At 40.1% G+C, this 13298-nt stretch overlaps 1 protein-coding gene across 3 annotated transcripts in view; it reads left to right on the forward strand.

The window, feature by feature from the left end:
- Nucleotides 1-809: 809 nt before the first annotated feature.
- LOC135493652 (glycine receptor subunit alpha-1-like) overlaps nt 810-13298 on the forward strand; it is a 98039-nt gene continuing 85550 nt past the window's right edge. For 2 of the 3 annotated variants that reach the window (XM_064781141.1, XM_064781143.1), the window contains exon 1: nt 810-866. The gene's annotated coding sequence lies outside the window, so the exon portion shown is untranslated. Of the gene's footprint in view, nt 867-11405; nt 11500-13298 lie in introns of those variants that run through there. The other variant, XM_064781142.1, reaches the window with a different exon arrangement.

Here is a 13298-nt window from a genome sequence, read left to right on the forward strand (position 1 = left end):
CTATATTGTCGATCACACCACTGGCAATCATGCATACAAAACCTGTGCTTTCAATTGAACAGAACAAAAAAAATCGTACGGTTAACACAACCAGATGTTCACCAGGGTTCGATAAAAGGAAATCAGATGATTTTTTTTCAAGAGAAAACAATCCTGAAATATCTCTATCGATGTCTACTGAAACCGATGCACACGACATGCGTCATAACAAACCAAATCCAATGTATGAATATGCAGTAAGAAACTTAACGCGTGCGTTGTCACCATCGCGTTCAGTGCAAACCTTGTTATTTCACGCTGCATCCAAACAATACAAAAATTGCATGAGTTGTAAAATTCTTGTGATATCGCTTCAAAATCGCTTTCAGCGGGAACCCATAGCCTTTCACCAGAAGGACTAACCAACTAGGACTTGAAGATGTCTGCACGCCAGCTGCATTATCGTCATCGTCTTTGAATGGCAATACTACATTGTACAAGTACTTGTCAGTTGGTGATGTCACAAGCAACCTCTTTGAACAGCATTGCAGCAAACACCAAATGCATGCGACACTGATTCCTCTATAAGCAACCACCATCGACCATCGATGCTTTACAACTTCAATTAAATGACTTGAAGATGTTGACACATGCTGATCGATTGCCAGTCACTTATTTACCACGGTGACATTACTTCGAACAAGCCAGAAACATTATTTGATAATTGCCGCGGTCGATTTTCATCGGGCTGCCTGGCAGCGTCGGAACCTTTTAATCCAGCAGGCTGCTGTTGATGGGGCTGCTGTGTGATATATGCACCATACGTCCGCGTCAATATGCAGTATATATAACTCTTTGGACTAGTACACAACTAACAGGAATCAAAGGTAAGTGCCTTTCCTTTACTGATCATTACTTTCCACGTGTGGCTTTGCAATGTTGTGTCTTCGGGTGAATTTCAGCAAAAATGTAGGATTTTTGGAATCGTAAGGTTTTGTCATCTGTCGAGCAGGCGGAGCTCTATAAACATGTCGATGTGTTGTCGTCTCCTCCAGGGTAATCATTCTAGTGTTGACGTTTCACGTGAATCACTTAAAAGTTCTCTTTCTACGCTGATCACACGAGCTGCATCATTATAATCCATCTTACTAGCAATAATGACACTGCACGACAAAAACCTAAAATGACGGGGTTTTTTGCAGTTCTTTGCTTCAAATAACTCATTCTTGATCGTGAGATGTCAGAATCTTACAAAGTGTGTTTTTTAATACTTTGGATGAAGTCCAAAGTCGAGAGTCAACAGTTTTAAAGGGCAAAAATTCGTTTTGTTCCCCGTTTCCGACTACCATTTCCTCGTGAAATGATCTGTAGGCTGTAACACATCGGTTGCTTGCCAATACCCTTGTTTCGCCAGCAAATACACGCCGAGCAGATATCTTTGCCGCTCGTTATTTTCACAATAGGGAGTTTTCGCAAAGCTCCCGAAACATCAAAGCGAACGCCTAGCCCATTGTTCGAAATCGATATCAGGAGATCGAACATGAGATAGGCGTTCACGTTGTCGTCTCGGAGATTTGCGAAAAATCACTATTACCTCAAACCATGGAGGTATTATTATGAACCTGCTTTGTGTATTATAAAGAAAACCATATGCAGACCCGACTTCACACGATATTTGTCCATCGCCGTTCGTTTAGATTAGAAATTTGTTATTGACTTTAAGATTTTTGAATTATGTGAATAAACATTGAATATTAATTTCAACGTCAATTTCAATTTCACCTCTACATGTATGACATGTGCCGTTTCCGTACGAGCATAATCTGCATATCTCAATGTAGGCAAATTAATATCAGCTCCACTAGAAGTACCATAAGGTATTACAATAAAGTAATTTAAAAATTGCATATAAATGGTATCAAATTATTTAAAATATTAAATATTTTTCAACTAATTGGAATATGTAATATGTAGGCTTCACGACCCCGTGTTCATACACATGAATCCACTTTTTGGACAATAACGACATAAACTCCCTATAAGGACACCTCTACATTACGGACACCAACGCCCAGTCCCACGGGTGCCGCAATAGAGAGGTTGCACTGTACTTTGTGGCTGTGACAAAATTAATGCACACGAACAGCCCTGCGTGGCCATTAGGTGTCGTCTGCAAGCAGCAGCCCATTGCCTATAATCAAAGTTAGCTGCCACTTTCATGATTCTTCTGGCAACCTATTTTGACGAGTACGGAGCTACTGGTCAATAAACTAGCTCTTAGTCCGTATCATTGGCGAGGCGTTTGGCATATGTACACCAAATGTTTTGTGCAAGGCACAATTATAAATCTTTTCTGGTTGATAAGGGGACCCGCTCCGTTTAGAAAGAGCTGTTGTCTTCCGCGTTGATTGAATACAGTTTTTTTTCCTGTCCGGACATTGTAGTATTAACACATTGCTCATCTTAATGCGCATCCTAGAAAATATCCGCTAGATGACACTTTTCAACTGAAGACTGCGTCCATAGAATGATAATGATAAATACTTAGATGTACAGTAGAACCTCTCTATTAAGGACACCCTCGGGACTGACAAGTGCTATCCTTTTAGAGAGGTGTCCTGATTAGAGAGGTCAAATTGAAAGGAAACTACCAATTTGAGACCAAAACTAGTGTCCTTAATAGAGAGGTTGTCCTTAATAGAGAGGTGTCCGCTAAGGGAGGTTCCAATGTAAGGTTTCTCGAAGGTTCAGATACCAGTGAGAGAATGTATGCTAACAATGATAAAGATAATTCATTGATGTCGGTGTTGAGGCTCTCATAAAAATGTTCTTATCAGTGCTTATACCTACTTACCACGGAGTTTTTGATTAGTTGCCGGTGTGTATACGAATGTCTACTCATGTCGCCAGATATTTTAATGATCCATATATCATAGTCTGTAAAACCAAGCCTATCTATGCTTGGTAAATTTCACGGTTCCACTTGGGAAGAAGATGCATTGTTATTCACTGCATATCAGAGTGATGTACGTTTCATTACGTTTTACATGTGTACATACATGTAGAGAGAGTGCAGTATCATTTGTCGCGACCTTCTACAGTGTAATAGCATTCCGCGAAGATGACGTCACTGCAGCTGCTGCCCTCTATTTCCACATCGCTAAATTACAGGCAATGTCGGACAAACATGCGGTTTCGTAATGGATTCAGGCTTTCTAACTAGGGCAGTTAGATTCAATCTGGCACATGTCCGAGTGTTGGAAATACTACATAATTGTTCTGAATATTTCTCTCTCTGACTCTATGGTATCATTCATGCTAAAAATAATGCAGGGTCAAAGATAATTGACTTTGAAATAAGCTCAAATGCGTAGCAATATTTTATAAGTGTCGATGTCCGACTGGCACGTAACTAAAACGTCATCAATATCTTATTCAAATGACCTTGTGAGCTATAAATTGTAACGTCGCAGAATGCTATTCATTACGTTTTACATGTGTACATACATGTAGAGAGATTGCAGTATCATTTGTCGCGACCTTCTACAGTGTAATTAGGGGTTATTGGTCATGTTAAAACAGTGCTTAGCCTTGAACGACGACTGCCAACACCATTAAAGACAAAGAAAGTAGCGACAGTTGCCGGGGTGCTGTCAAGATGCGATTGGCAGATATGGAAATAAGTATGTGTAGCGTAACATAGTTAAAGTGGTATACCGTTCGTAATTACTGGTGGTCCACGAAAAAAAGCAGTGATACACAACGCCGTGATGCAGTTATTATGTAGTACGAATTAGCTTTAACTTAGTAGGCCTACTCAAAGTACATTGTAATTGCATTTCGGTCTACACAACGGCATAGTTTAAATTTATATTCAGGAGGTATTAAGATACATTAATTTGATTTTTTCAAATTCTCAATTATAAATTTCAAATATTTTACGAACGGCGTAGGCCTTTAAAGGGAGACAATAGGCAGGGACCAAAGGGTCCGACTGCTACCTCAGAGTTCATCCCGGTGTAAAAGAAATGCAAGTCCCCCCGGAATCCAAGTCCAGTCCTTTTGTTAAAGTGAATAGAGTCGCGAGTTCCTTTGTTGAAGATTATGTAGCTAACCCTAACCAACCAGTGCTATTCACCTTCATTCTACAAGACATGTTTTATCTCTCCTCGTATACCAGGGTCTTCAACTTACTCAGCCTCTCGATATTTCAAACCCTGGTCATTTCGTTCCGGTTGTCATCCCTCTGCTCTTCACCGGGATTGCGCATCGCACGCAGCCGGCGGATACATACATCTCGCCTTTCAAGCTGTGTATTCAATTTCGACTACATAAAGACGCTTAATTGGAATTTGTTGCTCAATTATGCTAAGTTAATGATTTGCACTGGAACGTCTGACAACAAAGGTGCAATTTTGCTACATCTTAACACCAATAAAACGACAAGAAGTTTAATTTGTTTTTAAATTATGAAGCGAAGACTCGTGAAAGTGTTACATGTGTATAAATACATCTTGAAAGTGCACACAGACTAGTAAGTATGACAATCGACTGTGATACTGCATCAATAAATTACGCAACACTTCTTACAAAAATCGTAAGCGTGTTTGGGAGACATCTTTTTACTGATAGTATAGGGAGTATGTCTGCTTGATGTTGGTACTTTCGATTTACGAGCAAGAGAGCACGGAAGCTCACACGACATGGCAATATACGCTGTTCGTGTATATTGAATTCACGTGCGCAAGTAAATTTAAATAAACTTGCCAATATGCTGTAACGGCACGTGTCAAGATGATAAAAATTGACTCCATCGGTTTACACAACAGCAATATTGAACTTTTTATTCAATGTTTAGGCCTATTTACATAATTAGAATAACTCAAATTCGAATTTAGATTCAGAATTGTGAACGAACGGCGCAGGGTTTGAAATGCATTCAGCTCAATTCCTGCCGAGAGAAAAAGTCGTGGTTTTTGTATACTATACGACGGTTGATGTACATGATGTACACGTTGCACACACTCTCCAACAAATACAATCTCGCCGAGCCAGAGAGAGGCTGATCACTGGAATAAATAGCGAATTGTTAAACTAACAGCAGATGAGAAGAAAGGATATTACTCTATAGAAATGGAGCTGGAACGATTTGATGGCGCTGATATTCAGAACAAATTGATTTCGCGATCGCATTATTATCTTTAGGCACTCAGCGCAACATCTTCTGTTGATATCTCCGCTTATGGAGCGGTTAATGTGGATCTCCCCCCCCCCCCCCACACACGCACGCACACTAATGCACGTAGCTAGTGTATGTATTAAATATTTCAGTACAAGTATGTAACTCCAGAATAACAAAAACATTGCATCATTAAATTGGGCATCCCGAGGTTGCGGCATTAGCGTTTTATTGGTTCACCATTAAGATGGAAGCGCGAAGTAAGAACTACTGTCATGTGATATAAGTGATCTTTAATTAGTGCCAATTAATATGTGGTTATGGTTCCAAAAGTGCGGAACAATCGCATGTCTTGGGACGTCTTTAAGAGGCCATGTTCTTATCGTAACAGAAGTAGCCGGATGGGGCCAATTTAAAAAAGTGATAACTATTACATACATGTGTATCTTATTTCGTTCTTGAGTAAAAATTGCATGTGAAAGTGCGATCAAATGAATACAAATGTGTGCCGGTGTAAAAGGAATTGATGTCCTAGGAATGCTGGACCCCATACAATAGCTGTGTATTGTCAACGAATGTGGTTGATGGTTTGGTTAGGGTTAGCTACATAATCTTCAACAAAGGAACTCGGCGACTCTATTCACTTTAACAAATTAAAAGGGCCGGACTTGGATTCCGGGGGGACTTGCATTTCTTTTACATCGGAACAGAAGAAAAACCATAAATCAAAGATATTCAACACAAAGTAATTAAAAAACTATGAAATAAACGGGGTTCATTTTGTTATGAAAACTGAGGCAACAACCAAACAAAATGAGTAACAGTCATCGAACAGGTGCTCAATCACTCCTGAAATTCTAATTTTGTTCTTTTATTTCACTTCCAACTCTTTCTGTTTCAAATAGCAAATGATTGTTAATAGATTACAAAAAATTCTGCGTAGTTCGTTTTGTAGGTGTTTGACTGTATTCGTTTATGCACATAACACTGAATTTCACTGTGTTATCCACATCCGTGGTGCAAACAAACAGCAATTTTTGTCAGCTCTTGAAGCCATTACAGTCATGAGCAACAATTATCTGGATGTCACTTGTACCACATGAGAACCTATAGATGTTATTGTAGTTTTATCAACGCATGCTGTGGTACTTGAGGACACGTACTTGTAGTAAAAACTAATGGTGTTACTTTCAATTTGGCTGCTAAAATGCGTGCATTGGATGTACTGACGGAGTGTCCAATACTCATGTAAACATGCTTCAATCAACATACGACAATTTAAATTTTAGCAAAAAGTGACACATTGACTTTGAACCATTTAAAATGCACCAAATATCGTACTAGTACATACATGTAGTATTGTGAAATATGAATACACGATATACATGTATATGCTGGCAACCTCGCTTGCCTTGGTCTGTTTTGACTCCTTTTGAGGACTAAACTAGGAATTCTTGAAATAAAATGCACAAATTTTTCAACATTTTTCAACATTTTTACTGTATCACTTGAAAATAATTTTTGTCACTACGCGTTTATTGGTCCTTGTGGCTACGACCACCATGAACGCGTTACATGGGGTCAGTATTTTTTTGACACGATCACTTCATTTTTAACTTTTCAAAGTGATGTTTAAAAAATTGTAATTGAAGAAAAATTGCTTTAACATTTATATTGATACACACGTACATTGTAAATTGATGAGACACCACTTGCGTGCAGACATACAGCGTACTTAGAGTCCAATTTATATCAGCATGTGTCAGTAACCCTCGATACTCTACTGATTTGTTAATACACCATAATACTTTCTAAATTAAATTCATTTTAAATGGATGTACCCTAGCGCACACGATCTGTACACCAGTCATGAATTCAGGCTTTAGTCTGCTGTAAAATGTACAGGTTTTAAATAAATCTGGAGATTTCTTACTAAACCGCTTTAATTTCTAATCACGAACGTCTATACACGTGTATAGACGTACGTGGTTTAATCAAATAGGGAGTTTTCGCAAAGCCCCCCGAACGCAGACGTAAACCCTGTCCATCGTTCTTCATCACGATCACGATCAGAATATTATATATTTGTTATAAAGGATGAGATAGGCGTGCGTTTCGGGAGCTTTGTGAAAACTCCCTGGTAGGACGTGCACGTGCCACGCAAACGAACGAGTTTTATTGCTGCGACTTGCGACGTGAAGCCAATGTGACCACCGACACAGGACCAATTGGTTAAATGCAAACACCCCGCGACTAAGGCTATAAAAGAGTCCAACGAGGCTAATTTTAAGTCAATGAAAGGTCATACCTGTAATTATATATTTTTCCTCTTCCCAGCCACCACCTCCGACTAGAAGCCAGCAGCTCCGACATCAGAATTAACGCAACGTCCAGCTCAAAGCATGCAGCATCGTCCCAAGGTTTATATTGTAAAATAGCATCACACTTTAATAAAGGCCAACTCTTTTCGTTCAGAAATTTGAAAATTGAAGCAGAATTTGAAACTTTCTTATCGTATGAAGATGCACTAATGAAATTTAACAATGGCGTTGTGTAAGCAGTTACACAAATACATTCACACCAAGTTTTAGCGTATTTGCATGCGTAATAACTGCACTTACAGCATTTCTATTTCTATGCACTTCCTTCGCCAACAGTAAATACAATTAGCACGAACAGCATACCACTTAGAATAAGGAGGTTAGCGAAGGTAAATTCAATTCACCCTATTAGATACCTCCAGGTAGGAATTTGTCCTGTAGGTGTTACCACTCCTCTCTCAATTACCTCTCCTATTGACGACACTCGGAAGTAAACCCGAGACCGAGATTCTCAATTAGGGTAGACACTGTACCCGTCATCGATCGGTATCTCCCAAGGCTGCAGGCTAGCGCTAGAATGCTCGTTAGCAGGATTATAACCAAAAAACCCAGTAAACAACGGACCATACTGGAGAAACTGAGAATGGTTGATAGGGTACAGTAAACCACTAAATTAGCGGGCGTTTTATTTTAGCAGATGCCGCGATTTTACGTTATTTCGTTCCTTACCTCGTCGTTGAAAGAATTCCGGCCTATCCCAATACGCGGCCTAACGTCTTTAAACAAAACCCGCTCGCATCTTGGCTATGATTCCCAATGTTCTGCTGTCAAATGGTTATCAGGGCAAATATTGATGATGTCGACCCCACGAAACAGCCTCATGGGGGTCGAAAACCGGCAAGAGCAAGTAGGCCTACTCGTAATGACATCGATTCGTGGAAAGGAAAGTTGCGAAAATTGATTTTTTTTTTTATCAGGTAAATCGAAACTGAGAAATTGGGTGATAAATCGAAAATAATCATGAATTTTGTTGTAAAAATGACGGAAGAGGCACGAACATTTCACAGGATTCCAACTACCAGTATAGTCGGGCAAGGAACACTTTGAGTGGACGCGATCCGCTTGATGTCATCGGAGTACTACCTTCCTGGGCTATTCCCCTGACGTTCGTGCTCAATTCCTACAAGTGGTATATTTGCTTGTTTGCAGTTCGCGTATTTAACGGTGGTAATGTCATCGGGTGTAAATATGGACCGATGACTCAATTGTCATGATCCTCTAGTAGTTTTAGCGGAGAATCTTGAAAGCGAAAGCAGCTCATTCTGACATTGCGTGTGTTCAACATCACCAGACTCGACAGTGAAGCTTAGAGTAAACAGAGAAAATCAACAGCTGCGAGATGATCTTGCCGCAGAGATTCTTAAAATCTTGGTTAAACCGAATTTCGCACGGGCAGTACAATTATAATGCACTTCCCATTCTTCTGTCGGCACCTGAGGAATTGATGCATCATCCCCACATGTAAGTCCCTATACATTTTTGAATTCCCATAAGCGAGTAACCCTATTGTCCACAACAGGAAATGAGGAGGTCCATTTTCTCGTAGGCTAAAGCGTTGTCGTGAGAAATTCCCTTTAAATCTGATCATCAAGGGGTAAGTGCGAAATAAACCGTGATCATGATCATGAGAGAGACCGTCCCATCATCAACTTCAACTGTACCTTAACTTAATTCTTTGCAACCGGTTTTCTTGATGAATCCAACAACTATAGAAACTGTTGGTAAGAAAACTTAATTCTACCCAAAGAAAAGTTTTGAGAAATGTTTGTCACGACAAGAGATCGTAAAAATAAACTAATCATCCGAAGCTGAAATGAGGCAGGTTTCATTTGCTTGTTGAGTTGTCAAACCGAGCGTCACCAATAAATTATGGAAAAAAAGTATAATCCAGAAAGGATGTTTTCTCACGAGCTTTCAGAAATCTGAATTGGCAGGAAGAGGAATGGGTCTCATAAGGTTTTTTTGCGCTCATTTTATTCTTAAAATGTTAAGTTTAATATGTGTCTCTATTAGTACATAAAAACGTTCAGTGAAGTGCCAAAGTGGGTTTAAGTAAACTTTATTCCTGCATCCTGGTTGTGACTTTGTCCTAAAAAGACCAGTATGGAATGAGTGGAACCTTTCGATTAAACACCACGAAATTTCTTTCCGTCCAACAAAAACATGATGAGGATAATTTGGTACGCTGAGTTTCTCCACGGACTGCATCGCTGCGCTCAATTTGGCCTTAAGCTGTGAAGACTCAGGAAATAGTTTGGGACATTTTCACAGCCCACGGAATCGATACACTTTTGTGGATTATTTGAATCAAGGGGATACTTACTTACTTAGGACCCTTCGTGCCCTAGGTGGCACATGGGGCGTTCCCCAGGGTCCTCCACTCAAGTCTGTTGGCTCGCTGTCTGGCTGCCTCCCACGTTAGGCCCTTCTCTTGAAGTTCCTTTGCCATGGAACGCCGCCAGGTCTCTCTTGGTCTGCCTCTATTCCGTCTCCCCTGTGGTGTCCATGTGAGTGCTCTCCTTGGCAATGCGTTTGCAGGCATTCGGAGCACATGGCCCAACCATTGCCATCAAGGGGATAAGTACCCTTTAACTCTTTCGCTGATCGTTAGGGTATGCATGACCTTACCCCAGCACTTGGCCAGCATCATGCAGCAAAAAATGGCAATGTATAAAATTATTTATACATAGTCTTACTGCCTTGTCGCATCAAATATTAAAATCCAATACACCAGTCATTTCCTGGACGAATACCTGTGAAATATTGATAATATTTCTCAGTCAAGACAGGTCATGACATCAGACACGCAACGAACACAACCAAATGAAGTCAAGTTCTGACTAACCCCACCACAATGTTACCTAATCTTTCTAATATGTTGGAAGAAAGTTTGTTTCGCTACTTTCCCTGTCTCCACTAAGTTTTGTTAGCTCCTAGTGTTTATCTATGGACCATTGTATCTGGATTAATTTTTAATAGATGGCAAGAACAACATGAGGCCAACTTTTAACGATACGATTGAATTCCACGCTAAGTTTCACGTAATCTTTACGTATCCCATTGTATCGTTGTGCAACAGATCTACGTCTCTTTGGCTTGGAATAACAATACGTTCGATAATCCCTTGTTGGGTATGTGATCGATACTGGTTCCCCGTGAAATCCGTTTAGCCGGTTGGTTGTGTATTAGTTGCATTATGCATTGGTTTGATCAGTTTGGCTTGGAAGACGTCCATTTCAACCTATTCCGAGGAAACCGTTAGTCTGGATATATTGCGTGGGTTTCGACGAAAACCGTATGCACCTTTTTATTAGTTTACATCGGATTCCGGCGAATCCCCGGTCATGAAAATGATTATTTGGTTAATTGTTTCAAAATTGGAATTGGCTTCTCTATACTTTTTATACCATCCTATCCGCCTGGTATAAGTGAATTCTTTATCGCCTCTTTAAACCAAGACCAAGCATCGCAAACCATTGCAGCTTCGGCTTTTGGGAAATATCACGACGACGCGGCGTAAACAGCAAAATCTGGCGGACGAATGGAGACCAGTTTGGCCGTTGATATGTCAGACTAACAGAGCCGTCGGGAGGAGGTGGCTGGTCCATTACCTGCGACAACATACCTGCTGTTCTTACATCAGGCGAAACCGTTCCCCTTCCACGGCTTTCCAGGCTAAGCCTTCTCCTCCTGCCCGATCAGCTGAGGGCCTTCTCACGTATGGTTCGAAGAAGGTCCGGTGAATTGGTCTGAGGCGCTGTTCGCGATTAACGGCAACGAGGGTCGCGGCGTGCGCGTGTGCCATTGAGCCGCCGATACGAAGTGGTACAGAAGACGTGTGCTTCAGTGCCACCTGGTATGCTGGCCGCCGATTCGGACTTACATTTAAATATACATGTTGACTTGGGTCGATTCATTCGTTCGGATAACTAGTAAAGTGGATATATCAGGCTCTGTAAGGTAGGTCGTTCATTGTGTTAGCATTAGCATAGCACGTTAACATTGGTGTATTCAGATATCATTGACTTTTGGCATATTCAAGAAGTTTACAAGCGATACATTTTCTGCACACGTTAACTCGGTACAAAAAAGCATGGCCAGTACTCTAGTTGCATGGACCCTATCATTGCTTGATGGGGAACGCAATACATTTTTGCCTGTATGTACCTGTATGTTGCCTCTGGGAAGGACTGCTTTTGCAACATTCTACTTCAGCAATCCTCTTATCATTATTATTCTTTTCTGTTCGAATGCGTAATATCTATTTTTCTGGACCACCAGTAATTACATTTGGCGTACCTCTTTGAAATACACGTCACGTTCGGTAAATATGATTAAAGCACCCAGGCTGTGATGTCTCAACGATAAGCGTATAAGGCCTTTATTTTTTGTACTTTTAAGAATGGAAACTCGATAATTTTCAACAATAGCGTAATGGGCGATTTAACATTTGCAACCCGATTTAAATTTTACCCTTGTTTGACATGGCCTTTAGCAAGTGTACTGACCAACTCGTAGTATTAGCGGCCAAAGTGCCTCTTGTTGAAAGTAAATATCCGCTTATGTTTTCTCTCTATTCACCAGTGACCAAACCACTACGAATTTTATTTGTGATAAACAGTTCTCGTAGTCTAAGGTGAAAAACACTGTTCAGTTATATAAAAATTTAAAAATATGAAAGTATGAAATCATAATGAACGGAAAGTAAACTGTATATTATATTTATTCGGATTTAGTGAAGGTTAAAAAAGAAAATGAAGTCATTCTAGGACGATATTGCCTTGACGATGATATTTTATCATCAGAATTATTTTATTGATACATGTACATGTATACAAAATTTTATGATTTACTTAAAATTTTTACATAAAACGTAAGGTTGATTACATGTAGCTCTGTTGAATGCACAGATCCCCTGGTCTCGTCCAACACTCATGACCCTTTCAACACAAGCGTTTCATAACACGGCGTATCGTTCAGGGCCTAGATGCAACTATTTCATGACAAAATAGAATGGAAAAAGTGGTCGATTCTCGTCCAACATTCATGACCCTTTCAACACAAGCTTTTCATAACGCGGCGTATCGTTCAGGGCCTAGATGCAATTATTTCATGACAAAATAGAATGGAAAAAGTGGTCGATTTCCAAAATTATTCTGAGCTTCATTCATCATGCCCTATCAGCACAATTCGTTCCAGAGGATGTTACGAGACTAGGAATTTTGCCTTAGGATACCAGTGGGCAGGTTTTGCAACTTTTAGAAAGTGCTACGAACGACGAAGAACATAATTGTATGTAAATATATTTTATCGACGGCAGTTTTTCAAGGTTTCCCCGGTTCCTTGTGTTATGTAATAAGTGTGAAAGCCGATTTTCCCAGTTATGTCTAACGATGAGTCGAAATCGGCGTCGTAACGTCCTCTATCACAGTGGCTAAAGGTATCGGTTTGCCTAAGAATAAAGTACGTGCTTACATGGAGAGGAAATGACGATCAAAAAGTAGCATACAAAAGATAAGTTCATTTTGAGGGGAGTAAGGCCCGCATTTATTATTTTGATCCGATTGTACCCCTTCAACGCTATAATGGTAGGGCTTCTTTCTATTGTGTTGCAAACTTCTACCCATCGCGTCTATTGTTATCTCTACCCCTCTACACGTGGAGTTGACCGAAATGTCTGAGAATGTCTGCCTTCCTCTCCTGTGAAAGCGATATGTGAATGTCCTTTATTGAAGAAGGAACATTTGTTTAATCAAACC

The sequence above is a fragment of the Lineus longissimus genome, chromosome 9 (genome assembly GCF_910592395.1).
Source record: "Lineus longissimus chromosome 9, tnLinLong1.2, whole genome shotgun sequence".
NCBI classification, from domain to species: Eukaryota; Metazoa; Nemertea; class Pilidiophora; order Heteronemertea; family Lineidae; genus Lineus; species Lineus longissimus.